The 18084-nt window shown below is 32.1% G+C and overlaps 1 pseudogene; it reads left to right on the top strand.

Annotated features, from left to right (window-relative positions):
* The first annotated feature begins 5884 nt into the window (after positions 1-5884).
* LOC128182999 (uncharacterized) lies at positions 5885-17682 on the top strand (annotated as a pseudogene).
* Positions 17683-18084: the final 402 nt, after the last annotated feature.

Here is an 18084-nt window from a genome sequence, read left to right as displayed (position 1 = left end):
TATCATTTAAATCAAAACAGTAAATAAGTAAGTTTTAAATCGCTAAGAACTAGTATAAGAGCATATGCATGAATAGATGTTTTTTTCTCACTATATACCTAGAGTAAAAGAGAAAGATCGTAAATAAAAAAATATATGAATATAAAATATCATATCTCAACATCGTTCACATCTTTGTTTTTATAATGTTTTTATGTTTGTTTTACTGTATTAATAAAATTGCAACATTTAAGAATGTTTCAGCTATTCGTTAGATTTTTTAAGGCACTGTCCGTGAACTGTTAAAAAAAATTATGAATGTGTAAACAAATATGTTGTTTTATTTCATGCAGAAGAAGTGGTGCCTTAATAGTGGAAAATTAAGAAAAAAAGATGAATAATTTAATCTAATCGACTTGTTTTTTATTACTTATCGAGTCTGTCCTATAAAAAGAATCAAATTTTCTCAAGACCTAATTAGAAAAACGACAATTGTCTTAAATTTTGGGGGTGAGATAGAGGGTTTGGGGTGCCTGTAAGGGACAAGTACTGCTTATGCAATACTCTCAGAATGTTTGCTCTACATGCACAATAGGCTACACTTTTTAGTAGGAACAAGTGTGATACCAATTAATATCTGTGAACATGAGAAGTGTAGGGCAACGTTTACTCAATATGATAAAAGGAGAAAGCATGAAACACGCAGGAAATACTACCGATCCTACCATTCTTAATGATATGCTCAATAATTTTAAGGCGCATTTGTCAAATCAAGGTAACCCTAAAAACAAAAACGACGCTAGATCGTTGCATCCTGCTATGAAAAGTCTTTAAGTTTTTTTTTTTAAAATCTCACACATTGCTTATAGGGGCATGGTCACAATTTTGGTCAAAAATTATTTTTCAGATTTTAATGTTTACAATGCTTTAGTTAAGCATTTTAAATAAGCAACCAAAAAATTAGTGTATTTGATAAGTTATAAGCGAGTTGCAGAGCTTGCAATTCTTTGCTACGTAAACAAAGCTTTTGTTTTCATTTTGAATGTTGATGTCAAATTTCTAATTCTTAGACCCAAAATGGCTACCCCAAAACAGAGGATCGTGCGTGATCGTTCGTGTATCAGAATCGTGCGTGTCGTTTGTCAACAATAACGTTGCTACCACTGTATAGGTGTTGAAACAAAGGTTAGAAAAAATGCAAAACATTTCACATATCTTCTACCTGATAATAATTTGTAATAAGGTGTATTTTAAAAGTTGTGGGTCTTACCGAGACCTTTCATTCGGTATACAGAAAAAAGGGGCTGGCCCCTATAATTAGTGAGTTAGAGTCTTCAAAAGTTTTTTGTCAATAATTTGTAAAGGAATAAAAATTTCTAATGCATTACTGAAGCAAAATTGTAAAGAAATTAATTTTGATTTCTTCCGTAGCATTTAATTTGATTTTTTCGTAAGTTATAGTCAGTTTTGCAGAAACAATTTTTGTCAGTTTGGTCCCTTTTCGTGGGTGTGTGCACGTTTAAGTAGTAATGAAAGAGCTTCTTGTAATGCACTAAAAGATACATGCAGCGCGTAAAGATGATTCCACATTAAATTTCCAAATGTTTTCATTCATATGTACATTTTCATTTCTTAAAGATGAACCTCTTTGACCTCATCTCTGACGTTTGTTGCATTATGAGACCCAGGTAACCGATCGATAACAAAGCCGCTAGCTGTATTCAGACCGTCGCCCAGAAAAAAGTGCATGTGCTAGCGCTTGTGGAGCTGGACGTACACATGTTTAACGCCCACTGTTTTACTGTAACAAAGCCATTTTGAATTGTTTTCATTCAAATTACATTGTATTTCATTATTTCAAGCTTGTGGGTACAATGAAAACAGTTTTACGTGTTATATGACATATTTAAGATGACAATATTCAAGGCCTTTCCGTCATTTTCTAACAATTATAAAAAAGACTCTCAAAATAAGAAAATAGACGCAAAATAAACTGCATACACGATACATGTATGCCCCAGTGTATTCAAATTGTATAATGATGTCTCTCAAAAGTTCCTATTTTGGACTCCTCCATTATAACTGCGTAAAAATTAATGAATGATACATTCTGACCCGAAGTCTTGTATTACATTTTATTAATGAAATTTCCATTGGTTAGAATGGATTCCTCCGCGGGGGTTGGGTTAGGCATAAAAACCAATTAAATCGTTCAAAGTTTTGAATTATTGACAACGATATATCAGATCGAACGTTTAAGAACGATTTATAAATCCAAAATACAGTCATTTTAAATCGGTTGACGTATAAAGTAGGCGGGCATCCTTACACCCTATTAAATAATGACGAAAGAAATCGTCTAGCAGATAGAGAAAACCAAACTCCCTGGCATTTTAGTTCTTCCTGTTAACTTTCGCGACTGCATGTTAAACTAAATTTATGATTTTGTTTATTTATAATAATTCAAGATTGATTATTAATTCAAAATGTACACTCTGCCACGCTAGTACATAATCTTGTTGCGACCCCCCCCCCCCCCCCCCCCCACGGCCATGATACCTTTTTTAAAATTAGGATTACACACGTGCTTGCATGTGGAAGATTACAGGCTGGAACTTAACTGTTAACTACAGTTACCGATATCATCTCTTTTGGAAATGTATTTCTCCTTTAGTAGGTACGTGAAGTAACTGATGCATGTAATTGTGAAAACCAAAGAGGAATGCATGATCTTCGCATAATAACTGCTTGATACAATATTTTTTTTTCCAACATGCTTTTTGTCTATGATAATAAGAAAATAAGTTGACTTTAGATCGAAAATTACTCATTTTCTTTATTCCCCTTTTCACTAAACAAAACAAGCTAACAAACAAAATTGATCCAGATAAATATACATGTAATTATCAAAAATAAACCTCCAAAACAAGCTACACATTCATCCTTCACCCACAATACCGTATAACTGGATTATTCTACCGGGTGCTATTTTTTGCGAAATTCTGCGATCACGTCTTAATCGCAAAAAATACGTCATAAAATCAGTGAGTCTCCATAATTGCTCTTGATGACAAAAGACAAGTCACCGGTGTTTTCGCAGGTAATGTAGATAATTATCAATCTTATTATTTTGCTTGTAGTATCAATTAAGGAAAAAAACAGATCATTAACTGTACTGATATCTTCTAATTAATTTTTTAATCATATTAGGCACATTGAGTGGGGATTTTCTAGCTCCACAAGTCATATACCAGGACAAAACTTCTGCTTGTCATCCTGAGTATGATTTTCCGCTGGCTTGGAACATAACTCACAGTCCTAATCATTGGGCCAATACAGACACACAGATGGAATACACATCGCGAGTTCTAGTACCTCACATGGATAAAACCAAGAAAAAGCTTGGGCTACCTAACACACACAAGTCACTGATGTTTTCCGAGCGCAGATGTCGAGAGAGTTCGTGGATGATTTGAAAACGGAGAATATTGAAATTGTGTATATACCACCAAACACGACGGACAAGTTACAGCCCATGGATCCTTCCATTCAAAAAGTCGTGAAAGACAAAATGAAACAGCGCTTTCAGCGATGGTATGCATCCTGTATTTCAAAGCAACTTGACAAAGGTGTCGCCATAGAAACACTGAAACCTGTTGACCTCCGTTTATCTATTCTAAAACCTCTTGGTGCTAAATGGCTTGTAGAAGCTTACAAAGACATAAGAAGCCAACCAGAGATGGTGATTAAGTGGTTCGAAAAAGCAGGCATTGCTGAAGTGTGCAGAAAATCGTAATTCAAAAGCTACTCTCCAACAGATTGTGAATGTGATTTAACACTGTGATTGTGTTATAGTTTTAATGTATTTTAATGGAAATATTTAATGAATTTTTTTTGAAATGTATTTTAATATTTTTAACCATTTTTTAAAAAAACTGTAATGTGTTTTATGTATTTTAATGTGAATATTTTTATTACATGTAATATTTTAAATTGCTTTGGTGTGTTCAATAAAAAATAAAAATAGACTTTATTGTTTAAATGTCTAGTAATTAAATTCAATAAAAATAGACTTTAGTGTCAAAGTGAAATCGCAAAAATTAAAATCGCAAAAAATAAATAAAGAATTTGCACCCGCATTAAAAACTAGTTATACGGTATTGCCTTTTCGATATTTGTCATCGTTGTAGATTCACTATCAGTAGATTCATAATTTTACATTTATCATGATAAGAATATAGTTACGGTATATTTTGTATATTTTCTCAATTAATGCTGAAACTTCGATACACGCAATAATATGCAAGGCTTACCTGGCAACTTGTCGGCTGTGTTGTTTGATATTTTGAATTCATCACGAGAGAGAGAAAGAGAGAGAGAGGTTGTCATTTTTACATTGATATCATAGTATCGATAACTCTGTTTGTGTACAAAATCGTCTACATTATTGTTAGAGAATACTAAAAAGAAAAAATACCCAAAAAGAAAGAAGCAAGCTCCAAAGACCCATGTACCAATCTATCAAGTAGGTGCTTGCACGACATAGAACCCCTTGCTGATCAGCGTTTTCATTAACGCATATAAAGTACAAAAATATTTTGATTTTTTCTTGATTTTTTTAAAATGTTTAAACGAGGTCGAGTACAGATCGAGTACGCACGCTTTCGCGCAGCGTTTCATTTGTATTGTGACGTCATCTTTTTGCTTGATTGACGCCATGGCATGATAGGTTTATATATATATATATATATATATATATATATATATATATATATATATATATATATATATATATATATATATATATATATATATATACAAAAATACATGTATCTCATGTTTTTGGGTTGTTTTTGTATCTACACTTTTGTCTGCCATTTTTTGTCAGAACATTTCTACTGCAGCAGTAATTTTTTAAAGAAGTATTTTATCCATTGACAAGTACAGTTTGGTATTTCATACTTTTCCGGAGTATATATGAACTTCAATATGTTATTATAACAAGAGAGTAATGTATGCATGCTTTTGAATGTTTATGTCGTTAATGATTGTGATATACTGAATTCGATATTATCAAAACTGTTCAGTTAATACTAGTAGGATTTATTAATGCTTCACAAAAGCATATGTTTAATTAAAAACTTAAGATTTGTGTTAATCGCGTTTTAAGCTATATTGTATACATGCAATAAAACACAAATTGTTTTGCTGTTAAATAGGATTGTGTATATTGAGAATTTTTTTTACACTTTCCAAAGTGTTACAGAACAAATAATTCAAAAAGCAAAGAAACTAGTATATTTTGAAATAAGGATTTTGATACTTTTTAATGAATATTATTGATAAAGGGCAAATCTAACTTTATTTATTGCTCGTCTCCCCGGGAAATTAGATAGTTGTTATTGTTTGATAAATTATTGACCTGTCACGAATAGGTTTAATATGCTTATAACAGATCATTTGAAATTAATCATGTGTCATGAGTGTAACACGTAAAACTTTCCTTAACGATACCCTTACTTTTGCCTGTTTTAAAAAGGATTCATATAACATTTGCCTTTATCGGAAAACCCGTCATTTTTTCAGGGGGTATTTACATGTATACAATGCTCATACACTTTGTCTTTTATCAAGGCGATATTGATAATCGTGTGGACCATTCAAATGAATTCAACTGTGTGTTAATAATTGTGCTTTAACCTATTTCCAGCACTTATCTTTTCTAAACATTTAAATTGGCAAACATTTTGTGTGGACACATAGTATAACACAATATATTGAGTGCATGTGTAGTCTCGATAATCGCATGACTGATCTCGAATAAAAACAACTAGGTTCTTTATTTTAACTCGTAAAACCGGTATTTATTTTCTTCCTGGTTTGGGAGTTTTTGTTCAGAGTAATAATGAAAAATCCATTTTGTTTGTTTGTTATCAGTGTGTTTTTAGTAGCAACAAAAGGTAAGATTATTTGTTTGATTATAAGGAGATACTTTAAATTCTATATTATGTGAGTACAGATTTGTTTTACCTGTCGGATATTCAATTTTATAGAGAATAAACAATATGTTTCGATTTTACCTTAACTTCTGCATTACTCATTCATATTCCCTGTCTATAACTTATGTCATTAAGCTTCAAGCAATCAGTTTGATATGCAGTGTTTAATACGAAAAAAAATGAAAACTCATTATCTTCCTGTGTCACAGTGTATTATGAATTATGCACAAAGTACTTAGTGGTACATTAAACACTGACTTGTTTGTATGTGAAATGCAATTTCATCCTTCCAATTCGCCGTTTAAAATTTCTAAACTGAACTCCACGCTTGATTAAGTATCTATTAACATATTGAAATAAGTTAGATTGCATGCTACTTGTATGAAATTAAACAAAACCGTTGAAACAAATATCGTCACGGTGTGAAAAACAAATATCGTCTTTAAATTGATAATAATTATATTATTTATTGAGCGAATTGGAACACATGAAAATATATTACATATAATTGCTAATTGTATTTTTAAATGTTTAAGAACACTAAACACGCACAATTATTTGATCCTCCATGAGGTACATGTACGGAAGCCCTATAGGTCTTATTGAGTATTTTGAATTTGATACAACACATTTTCAATTCTTTTTACCGAATTTCATTCTTTATTGCAAATATTATTTGAATTTGTCATTAAGAATGTTATCTTTACATCGAATTCGTTGATCTCATTAATGTGTTAATCAAAATCTATCTTCTATTGAAAGTGTACAAGTTTCGAGAATTCGGTATAATAACATATCTGAAAATTTATTCAATGTATTCATACATTGTACATACATCATATTGCAATTGATTAATCTTTAATTTATTTGAAAATTAATTCTGTGATCTGTGATGTTTTAAGATATATGACCTCAAACAACTGTGTAGTTTGAATAATACTGACGACGATAGGCAATACTATTTTGCAATTATATTTATTCTATAGGGCAATGTCCATCGAATGGTGAGTACTGTTGCTCGTAATATTTGTTAATCTATCAATTTAATAAAAATAGGTAATAATATTTTTTGTCCGTTTACTGATTTTTTCCCAATTTATGTTTAGTTGAAAACAGTTTAGTATCTAGCTGTGGAGGACCGATGCAATATGGACGAGCTGTACTTGTAGACTTTTATAAGACCAACCAGCCATGTACTTGTATCGTGACCCCGTCGTTTGTTGGAGATCTGCTTCTGACATTGAGGGAAGTTACAAATGTGTGTTATACACAAGTAAACGTTTAAAATAGGGCTATTTTTAAATGCCCAATACTATCATTTACGTCTCACGTGTTAAAGGTCCAGATCAACGAAGCAGTGGAAGTACGAGCAGAATATGCATTGCCATCCACATCAGGCACGTTCTATTATTGTGTGGGATTTCAACAAAATGGTAAATATTTATATTCAAGTATTCTTCACGTTCAAGTATTAAGTATCATTAAATAATTGATTAATTCCTAGCTTATTGATTTGCTGAAATATGGCACTATGGAACAAAACTTTAAAAATAATCATGTATTAAAATAAATTCAATCTTTTTGCTTAAATCCAACATTCTAGAAAAATAAAATGTTTTAATATATGATTGATAAAAAGTCCTAGCTCTCTGATTGGCTCGTATCCAACTATCTAGAAAAAAACAGAACTTTATATTTACCTGCGGGTGACCTAGGAGGTCAATATAACATTTGATTTCCTCTACATTGGTCTAAAAAAAGATCGTTCAATGAAATATCACGTTTCTCAATTTGTTCAGCTATGTCTTTAAACTAAAGTCTTCGCTTGATAATTCTAACTTTGATATGTCTGTATGAATTAGTCGCTGAATCATAAAATAATTATTGCTGTCTTTCCGATTAATAAAATGGTTTAGCTACCTTCGGATGTCCATAATCACCTCGTCTCCGGCTCAGTGAAAATTGTATTTCTTGGGTAGCTAAATCATCGTATTTACCTCAAAAACAGTAATAACTGTATAATATTCACTCACACCGGACGAAAGAGATGAATTTTCTACATCGGACTACAAATAAATTATGAGTTCCATAATGTTAGGATTGGTTATCATAATTAGGGTCGTACAATGAAATATCGCGTTTTTGAATGTGTCCGGCAATGATCTTAACTGCATGTAGATATGTATGATGAGGTGTTTCCTGCTTGATATCACTCAAATGGATATGGTTGTGTTACTGAATCAAATTATAGTTAAAGCAATTTATTGCGGTTTTTTTTCATTAAGACAATCATATAGCTACCTCAAAGTACAATATTCAAACTGCTTTTGGGCTCGATGAATATTTTACTTCTCGGGTAGCTAAATCATCGTACAGATTTCAAAACAGCAAAAACTGTAAATTATTTCCCTGAACGTGGCCAAGGAGGCAATATAGAATTTGATTTTCTCTACATTAGACTGAGGAAACTCAGGAATTTCCAGTAAGCTATAATATGTTATGTACGGAAGCCGAGAAGGTTCATTCGAGATTCGACATACGAGATTCAAGTTTAGAAAATCGAGATTCAATATCCAAATTAACCATAATCAAATCATGGATCTGAAACCTGTATCCTAGCGACATCAAACCATAAAAGATAATGATTTACGACCTCAAAGAAAACAATCCAGTTGTTTTTTTTAAGAGTTTTTTAGTGTCAAATTCAATTTTTGAAATTTTGAAATTGATTTGACTTGATACACGCATACATGTACATAGACGATAATTAAGAGGCCGAGTACAGAACGAGTACGCACGCTTTCGCGCAGCGTTTCATTTGTATTGTGACGTCATCTTTTTGCTTTGTTGACGCCATGGCGTGATAGTTTCAACTGCAGATATTTAGCAAAATTTGTTGAAAATAGCTCGTTTGATGCGTAAAATTGAATGATATTAAATTGTGGAATAAACATAAATGTCTCTAAGTATAAGCTATATTTGGGCTCGGGTCGAAAACGTGAAAAGGGTTCAGCAAGCCTAGCCCTCTGTCACGTTTTCTTCACCCGCCTAAATATAGCTTAATCCATATATTTCAAGACAGTAACCACGTATTTTATATTAATGACCCTTAATATGTGATGTTATATATTTAATTATTACTTAAATATGTCTGAATGTTTTAATAACAATATAAAGATCACCATTTCCGTCTCTGTCAAATAAAAAATAGCCATTATCTGACAAACTTGGAAATTGGGCATACAAAAAACAACTTTGATAAGACCCCAGGAAAACCAGGAGGTAAAAGAGTTTTTTTATTTGACCATTTGATGCCTTTTAGCAATAACTATAATATGTAGAACAGAAAAGAAATTTCTAGGGCAGAAGTTTAAAAATAATGTAAAAAAAACTTTGAGATGACCCCATAAACAAACGGTGTGGTAAAAGTCTTATTTTTAACCGGGTTTTCCAACGGAAAAATCCGGTTATTAAAATGGTGAAAATGGCGGGCGGGCGAGCGGGCGGCTGCCAAAAGGGTACCCTCATTGTACGGATAACTCCTCCTGCAGTTTTCAAGATAGGAAGTTGTTCTTTTGCAGATCAGTTGTACATATATCAGAAGTGTGCATATTGCTAGGATTTTGATTTCCGATAATTTATGGAAAAAATACCAGCTTTTGAACTTAGTCATTTTTTGGCAAAATGTTGCATATAGGTTACCCTCATTGTACGGATAACTCCTCCTACAGTTCTCATGATAGGAAGTTGTTCTTTTGCAGATCAATTGTACATATATCAAAGGTGTGCATATTGATAGGATTTTGATTTGTAATAATTTATGAAAAAAATACCAGCTTTTGAACTTAGTCATTTTTTGGCAAAATATTGCATATAGTGTACCCTCATTGTACGGATAACTCCTCCTACAGTTCTCAAGATAGGAAGTTGTTCTTTTGCAGAGCAGTTGTACATATATCAGAGGTGTGCATATTGCTAGGATTTTGACTTCCGATAATTTATGGAAAAAATACCAGCTTTTGAACTTAGTCATTTTTTGGCAAAATATTGCATATAGGGTACCCTCATTGTACGGATAACTCCTCCTACAGTTCTCAAGATAGGAAGTTGTTCTTTTGCAGATCAATTGTACATATATCAGAAGTGTGCATATTGCTAGGATTTTGATTTCCGATAATTTATGGAAAAAATACCAGCTTTTGAACTTAGTCATTTTTTGGCAAAATGTTGCATATAGGGTACCCTCATTGTACGGATAACTCCTCCTACAGTTCTCATGATAGGAAGTTGTTCTTTTGCAGATCAATTGTACATATATCAAAGGTGTGCATATTGATAGGATTTTGATTTGTAATAATTTATGAAAAAAATACCAGCTTTTGAACTTAGTCATTTTTTGGCAAAATATTGCATATAGTGTACCCTCATTGTACGGATAACTCCTCCTACAGTTCTCAAGATAGGAAGTTGTTCTTTTGCAGATCAATTGTACATATATCAGAAGTGTGCATATTGCTAGGATTTTGATTTCCGATAATTTATGGAAAAAATACCAGCTTTTGAACTTAGTCATTTTTTGGCAAAATGTTGCATATAGGGTACCCTCATTGTACGGATAACTCCTCCTACAGTTCTCATGATAGGAAGTTGTTCTTTTGCAGATCAATTGTACATATATCAAAGGTGTGCATATTGATAGGATTTTGATTTGTAATAATTTATGAAAAAAATACCAGCTTTTGAACTTAGTCATTTTTTGGCAAAATATTGCATATAGTGTACCCTCATTGTACGGATAACTCCTCCTACAGTTCTCAAGATAGGAAGTTGTTCTTTTGCAGAGCAGTTGTACATATATCAGAGGTGTGCATATTGCTAGGATTTTGATTTCCGATAATTTATGGAAAAAATACCAGCTTTTGAACTTAGTCATTTTTTGGCAAAATATTGCATATAGGGTACCCTCATTGTACGGATAACTCCTCCTACAGTTCTCAAGATAGGAAGTTGTTCTTTTGCAAATCAGTTGTACATATATCAGAGGTTTGCATATTGCTAGGATTTTGATTTCCGATAATTTATGAAAAAAATACTAGCTTTTGAACTTAGTCATTTTTTGGCAAAATGTTGCATATACATGTACATGTAGGGTACTCCATTTCACTGGATAAGGGTTGACATGGATTATGGGTACAGTTTACATAAAAGAAAACCCGGTTTGCTGTCACATTGACAGCTTTTCACTTGTTGTATCTTAAAATAGTAATTATATCAGTAGATATTCATGTAAAAAATTTCATTCAAAAATCTAGGGCAGAAAAATTAGACCCGGTCTCGTTAAAGGAGAAAAGAGAGGCGGTAGCTAGGGTAGGGCAGAGCAACTGGCAAGCTTTAATTTTAATGGTGGTAGCGCACGTGTGATTAACATCGTCTCTCTCTCTCTCTCTCTCTCTCTCTCTCTCTCTCTCTCTCTCATCACCTAACATTTCCTTTTCCGTGAGGGGGTTTTGGGTATTTGTGATGTCTTATACATCAGCTAGCGAAAATGATAAAAAAAAACATGAGATTTTCTTAAATTGTGTGCGAATGGGTTGTAAATTTCAGGGGGGGGGGGGGGGGGGGGCTATAGTCCTCATTTAATTTGTCAGTTATTCTGTCCCCACTTCTTTTTCTCTGCGTTTTCCAGGGGGTTTTTTTCGTTTTGGTTTGGCAAATTAATTTCAAAGTTTATGTGTGGCTCCATAACGATAGGCTACAGATAAATTAGTAGTAGTTTTCCTTTTGATAAACAGGTAACTATATATCCGTACTTAATTTTAAATTTGACTATATATATATATATATATATATATATATATATATATATATATATATATATATATATATATATATATATATATATATATATATATATATATATATATATATATAGTGTTCCAATAAATATAGGGTAGGAAAGAGAACACGGAACGTTTTGCACATATCCTACTGTACCATTCATTCAACACAGCTATTAGCACTCATCGAGTTCGACTTGCGTTCCTTTTTTATCGACTGGTTTTAAAGCTATTAATTTTTTAAAATATTTTGAATTGATGATCTGATTATATATAAACAAGTTTCTGTCCTTTAAAAAAAGACTGCAATACGTGGACCATATGCATGCGTTTCTAACGAAAACGTGAAAACTTTAGGATTATCAACCATTCCACCGACTCTAGCCGCCTGCTTTTAACTACTAAATTTGTACATTGTATTACGTATATGTATAAGCCTGACTTTTTATCTGAAAATTTAAAGGGTTAAATTTATTTTGATCTATATAAATGAAGATTGCATGTACAGAACTGTATAGTATCAGGCATTCGGCGAATTCTATTATTTGCGCACACATTACGCTTTCGACTACTTTGTTAACTATGCAGTGGCAGATTTGTGTAAATTAATTTCACATTCTGATGCATTTTTTAAAAAGATTTTAATTTTTATACAGTTACGTAATTATTCAACCATCTATTATATACAGTCACATAATTATTTAATCATACTTAAATGCTTTAAAAAATTATTGTTAAGCTGTGAGTCTGTCCTAAGACATTTATGCAACACATTTGGACGATTTTTAATAAAAATACACATACCTGTGAAAGAAGTGCAATTGAAATAGTTTAATGGGATAATTTTCAAGATAATTTCAACGACACATTATCATCTTTTACTCGGAAAAATTCACAGGAACATACGCAGATTCCTTACGGAGACTTTAAATGGGGAATGTTTACATCTTTTCTCCATTCAGAATATACTCGGAATACATTGTTCAATTTTTCCACGTTATCATCCGGGCTTGCTGCAGTACAAAATCCCCGTAGACATCACATTTTTAGCATTGTATTGAAACCGGATAAGCTAACAGGGGTGTTTCGACTGACAAATCTTGATAATTTTTCATACTTTTGAATGAACATCGTTTGAACCCTCAGGTATTTATAAATATCAAGCAATTAAGCAAAATCTGAATTCAAGATATCTTGGGACAGACTATACAAGTGTACTCGAAAAACAACAAAACATTGCAAATTATGCTATTTGATGACTGTTGTAGTTTCGGCATAATATTGACTTATTTCATAATACTGACAGTTCATATCACATGCCAATTATTTCTTTAAAAGGAATTCTTTGTGTCTGAACCATTTAACGACAGCGTATAGTGTGTATATGGCATGGAATCCCGATCCCTTTTTAGATAAAGGTGTGCTAGCCTGGTTTCTTGAGATACCCATTACGCACAGGAACCAGGCTAACTCATGCGCAGGCTGAATTTTCCCCACAGCATCCGGTTTAACGTCGCTTATATATTTTCTGCGTGGACCCCAGGGTCCACGCAATTAGAGCTGCGCTGGTGCATCTATTTACCCAAATGGACCAAAATATACCCAAGTGAACCTAAAAATTGTGACGAAATTATTTTTTAACGACTCATTTTTCATTATTAATCGGGTATGTCCTTTAGAAAAAATCTTGAACCAGTTTTTCTCTACACATGTTTAGCAAATAAAACGACAGTTGTTTCATTTTTTTATGGGGAGGGGGATGGTGCCGGTAAAGGAAATGTATTGCTTATGCTATACTCTCAGTTGTTATAAAAGTTAATACATACATGTATTGATATAAGATGAAAATTTCCAATTATATCTTCTATTATGCATTTTGACCCGTGCGATAGTTTTAAATAATTTTAAAAGCATTAATGTACACTTCGGCCTATAATTTTTGGAATTTATTTTTCTGGATCCCCGCCTGATACGTCCGCCATCTTGTATGTTAGAACTACATAAACGTTAACCTATCTACACATTAACTTTATCAGCTATGTTATGTGACGATATAATTTTTTATCAATGCATTTGCAGGACATGTAACAAATAACAGTCTATTTGTTGATTCTTGCACTGATTATTTGAGATAATATGCCGCCATCTTCCATGCATTCCTCACACCATACACAATATGATATATCAATGAATGAATTATAACAAACTACAACAATAATTTTTAAAAATTCATGCACAATCAAATTTTTAAAGTTTCACTGTTCTCTGCACAAGAAATTGGCAGTTTGAACAAATTAGCAACATATTATCCCTACATTTGATTGTACAGAATATGTATCCTACTATATTGAAAGCAATGCCAAACGTAAGACTCAAAATAAGTTGATTTCTCAAGAAAAGGAAAAAAATGTATTAATTGTTAATTCCGTATGATGTGATGATATCTCAATGTTTTGTTTTTAATCATAGTAATAGTGTATACCTGTATACATAAACACGATAAGTAATGCGTGTATTTATTGGTGAAACCGGACTGATTATTTATATTTAGATTAAAACATATTTTAGATACTAATCTTCATGTGATGATCTAGAAAGGAAGGGTGAGGGGGTTTGCATCCTCCTCGGGAAATTTAAAGCTTATTAAGTTTACCTTGTAAAATTATTGAAAATTGGCCTAGGACCCCCCTACCCAAAAAATTGGCTCCGCTCATGAGGCTCTTTACCATAACTGCATTTTACACAACAGGGGTGAATAAACCTGAAGTTTAAACTATTGATGATGAAATACCCCAGGATTCAAACACATCAGGAGAAAATGCACCAGGGCAAACAAAATCACTTAGATCCGCGAAACACACTGCATTCATTTGTATATAAGAACATGTACGGATGATCTTTTTTTTTAGAACAGTTTGATGTGACTAAGACACACGTTTTCAGATCCTTGATTTGATTGGTTAATTTAGATATTGAATCTCGTGTTTCGAATCTTGAAACTCGTATTTCGAATCTCGTATTTTGAATCTCAAATTTCGAATGAGCCTTCTCGGCTTTCGTAATTATCACCTTTCAAATGTTAAAATTTCTCAATGTGTTTAGATTTGACTCAAAACTAGAACAGGCCTAATGTGACTTGTATTCCCGTAAGGCTTATCTTAAATTAGGCAAATGTAAACTTCCCTTATTAAAGTCAGTAGAATAATTGAATCATAATAGGTTCTTAATACATAAAATAAAAAAAATATAAATTGGAAAAAAAATCTCCATGCAACTTTTTTTTAGTTAAAAAAGAAAAAAAAACCAATAAATGTCAAATTCAGAACTTTGTTGCAATTACATATGTAATACATCTACAAATTTCTGTATCTGATATTTAATAATTTGTTTTAGAGAAATAAAACATACTGTCATTAAATAACCATTATCCTGCAGCTAATAAAATTAGTCATACAAAGCTATTGAGATTCTGTTGATACAACCTTGCATATGTTTCTAATCTTGAATATGTCTTGACAGATGCTATTAGTCTTTTTTAGAATGTCCCTCTCTCCGAGCAACTTCACATCTCAGGCAATTGATCTCATAGGACTATGAATATCTTTGATGAGTTTGTTACTTCCATGAATATCTTTGTTATTAATTACTTCCATTATTTTAATATAAAAAGGGGGACTTAATATTACAAATAATTTTCAAATTGTAAAAACACTAGTACAATCATAATATTAGCAATGTTTGCATTAATGCCCTGTAGGGTCAGTTTATCAATTGATTTGACTGCCAAGTTTAAACAGCTTCTAAGTATCATTTTGCAAAAAAAAAATCATTTTAAAAAAAAAATATAACTTTTTTCTTTACAATGATAGAAACTTTTGATTTTCTCTGAAACATTATTATCCATAAGTAAAACACTTCCATTTAAAAGATTATCAATGTTCCCATAACACACGTTCCATCAAAACAAAGTCTAAAAAATGGCCTACAAATGAATTCGGCCACACTTGCTTTTGGTGTTTTTATTTGCTCAAAAAAATTATTCTTTTACTGTAATTTAAGGTGGACTCGGTGGAAATGTAAGCGTAAAATGTGAACTCCCAGCAGACACAACAACACGAACAGTTTCATCAACAATTTCAACAAGCACTTCAACAATTTCGATATCCACTTCAATAAGTTCAACATCCACTTCAACAACTCCACAGTTATCACATGAAGTCTCTTCAACTGGTCCATCTACATCTGTGGTAAACACTAAAAAGGATGCAGATGTCACCACGTCCTCAAACCCTACCACTGCCAGTAATTATTCATTGCCAATGAAGACAACACAGGATACATCAGATAATATGATATGTAAATATACAGCTGAATTATCCTATTGTTACAATGTTGAGAGGAAGAACCTCGTTATGGAACTTTTATTTGTACATTTAATTATACTATGTACATTTAGCTAAAGAATTATAAAAATTATATACTGGTTACCTCTTTCGTTGACTCTATTTATACTCAATTACATTTTTAGTGTTAAAATGTATTATCCTTGGCATGTCAGAGTAAACTTTTTAAGGGTCGATAATTGTGTAAATGAATCGCAAAAATTCAAAATTGTACATTATTCCATCAAATTGTTTTATTAATGTGCGTTTAGTCTCATTCATGCATATTTTAACTACATATAAAGACAAACTTTTTTTAGACATAATCGCCGGTTCTGCAGCCGGGGGCATGCTGATACTTGTTTGTCTGATCGTTCTCATAGTAGTATTGATGAACAGGTTAGTATCAATAGTTTACTCAGAAAAGAATTAGTCTAGATTGTGTTGATCTTTGTTATGGTACGTTTATCATTTACGAGAAAATAATAAGTAAAACGTTTGCTATGTATCATTTATAAAGTTATTTTGAAATTCGATGTTTCCTGTTAATACTTTCAGATCAAGGAGTGGAGGAAACAAAAATAGATCTTCGGGTGGGGGCATGGCGCACAGAAATGAATTATTCGATAACAACGCCGAATTGCCAGAAAACCCATTATATCTCCCTTCACAACCTATTGACGAATTAGGGTACAGTTCGGATCAGGAAAAGCAACTTGGTTTACCACCGACGGATTCAAATATGAAGAAAAAGATTAACCCGGACTATGACGTTCCTCCTAACAATAAACCCATAGATCAAAGTGGGTCTTCAATGCCGGTCTATGCTGTTCCAAACAGGAGTAAGGACCGTACACCTGAGCTTAGTTCTGGTGATGTTTATGCAGAGGTATGTAAACCAAACAGAAGCACTGCAAAGGATCCGGTAAGAAAACGTAATGAAGATGGTCTCTTGTACATGGAAGTTGAACAAGACACTGCTGCCACAAAACAAACAAACACCAATGACAAAACTGAAATCACTGAAGGGGTCTGTTATGCCGAAATTAAGCATACTTAAGGACAGTACATTTTATGACATTGTTTATTGTAGTGTTACATTTTTCGTTTCTACTCTTTTTGTATATGCAGCTTTGTTGTCTCTGGTTCATACAATTATGTTATTATGTATACTCACTATCAGTTGTAATCTTTATTGATGTAGTGATCTTCTATGATAAATTGAAATAAGAAATAAACAACAATTATTTACCAGTCGTAGTTCTGTATTAATGAACACAAGTCTTATATGTTAACATTTACATGCAAGTATACATATAATTATCTTAAAACGTTTATCTGTATTATTGGATTTTCTCGATAATAATATGTATGTTTTTCATGTTTTTATCTTACCTTTTGTCTTTTAAGGTCATACATGTATGTACAAGAAAAAAACTCCAAATTCTTCTCTTCATCAATGCAATGTCTACTTAGCACATGAGAATGTATTAATAATAGTCAATAAATATATATTTTTCACGATTAATTATGTATGTATGAATTATCAATATGAATTGCCACAACATTCAAAAACATCAAAAATTTGAAAATGAAAGTCGTAATAAAGATCACTGAAAGCAATACCATCCATTATATAAAGTCGGCGTTAGTCAAGGTACAGTGACTAAATATATTCAAAAAACGACGATAAGCATCATTGATCAATATGTTTCTTTAGGATGTAATAAAAATGTTGAAATCTAAGAAAAAAATAAAATAAAAGAGGTGTACTTTACGGCTTGGCATAATTTTCAAGCTGATCTCCGTTCGATACATTATAAGGTTGTAAGAAGTCTAAATCATTTAACGAAATTAACATAAAACAATGTATGTTAAACCCACATC

Source organism: Crassostrea angulata, chromosome 5 (assembly GCF_025612915.1).
Source record: "Crassostrea angulata isolate pt1a10 chromosome 5, ASM2561291v2, whole genome shotgun sequence".
Taxonomy (NCBI): domain Eukaryota; kingdom Metazoa; phylum Mollusca; class Bivalvia; order Ostreida; family Ostreidae; genus Magallana; species Magallana angulata.
This window is presented reverse-complemented; position numbering and strand designations above follow the sequence as displayed.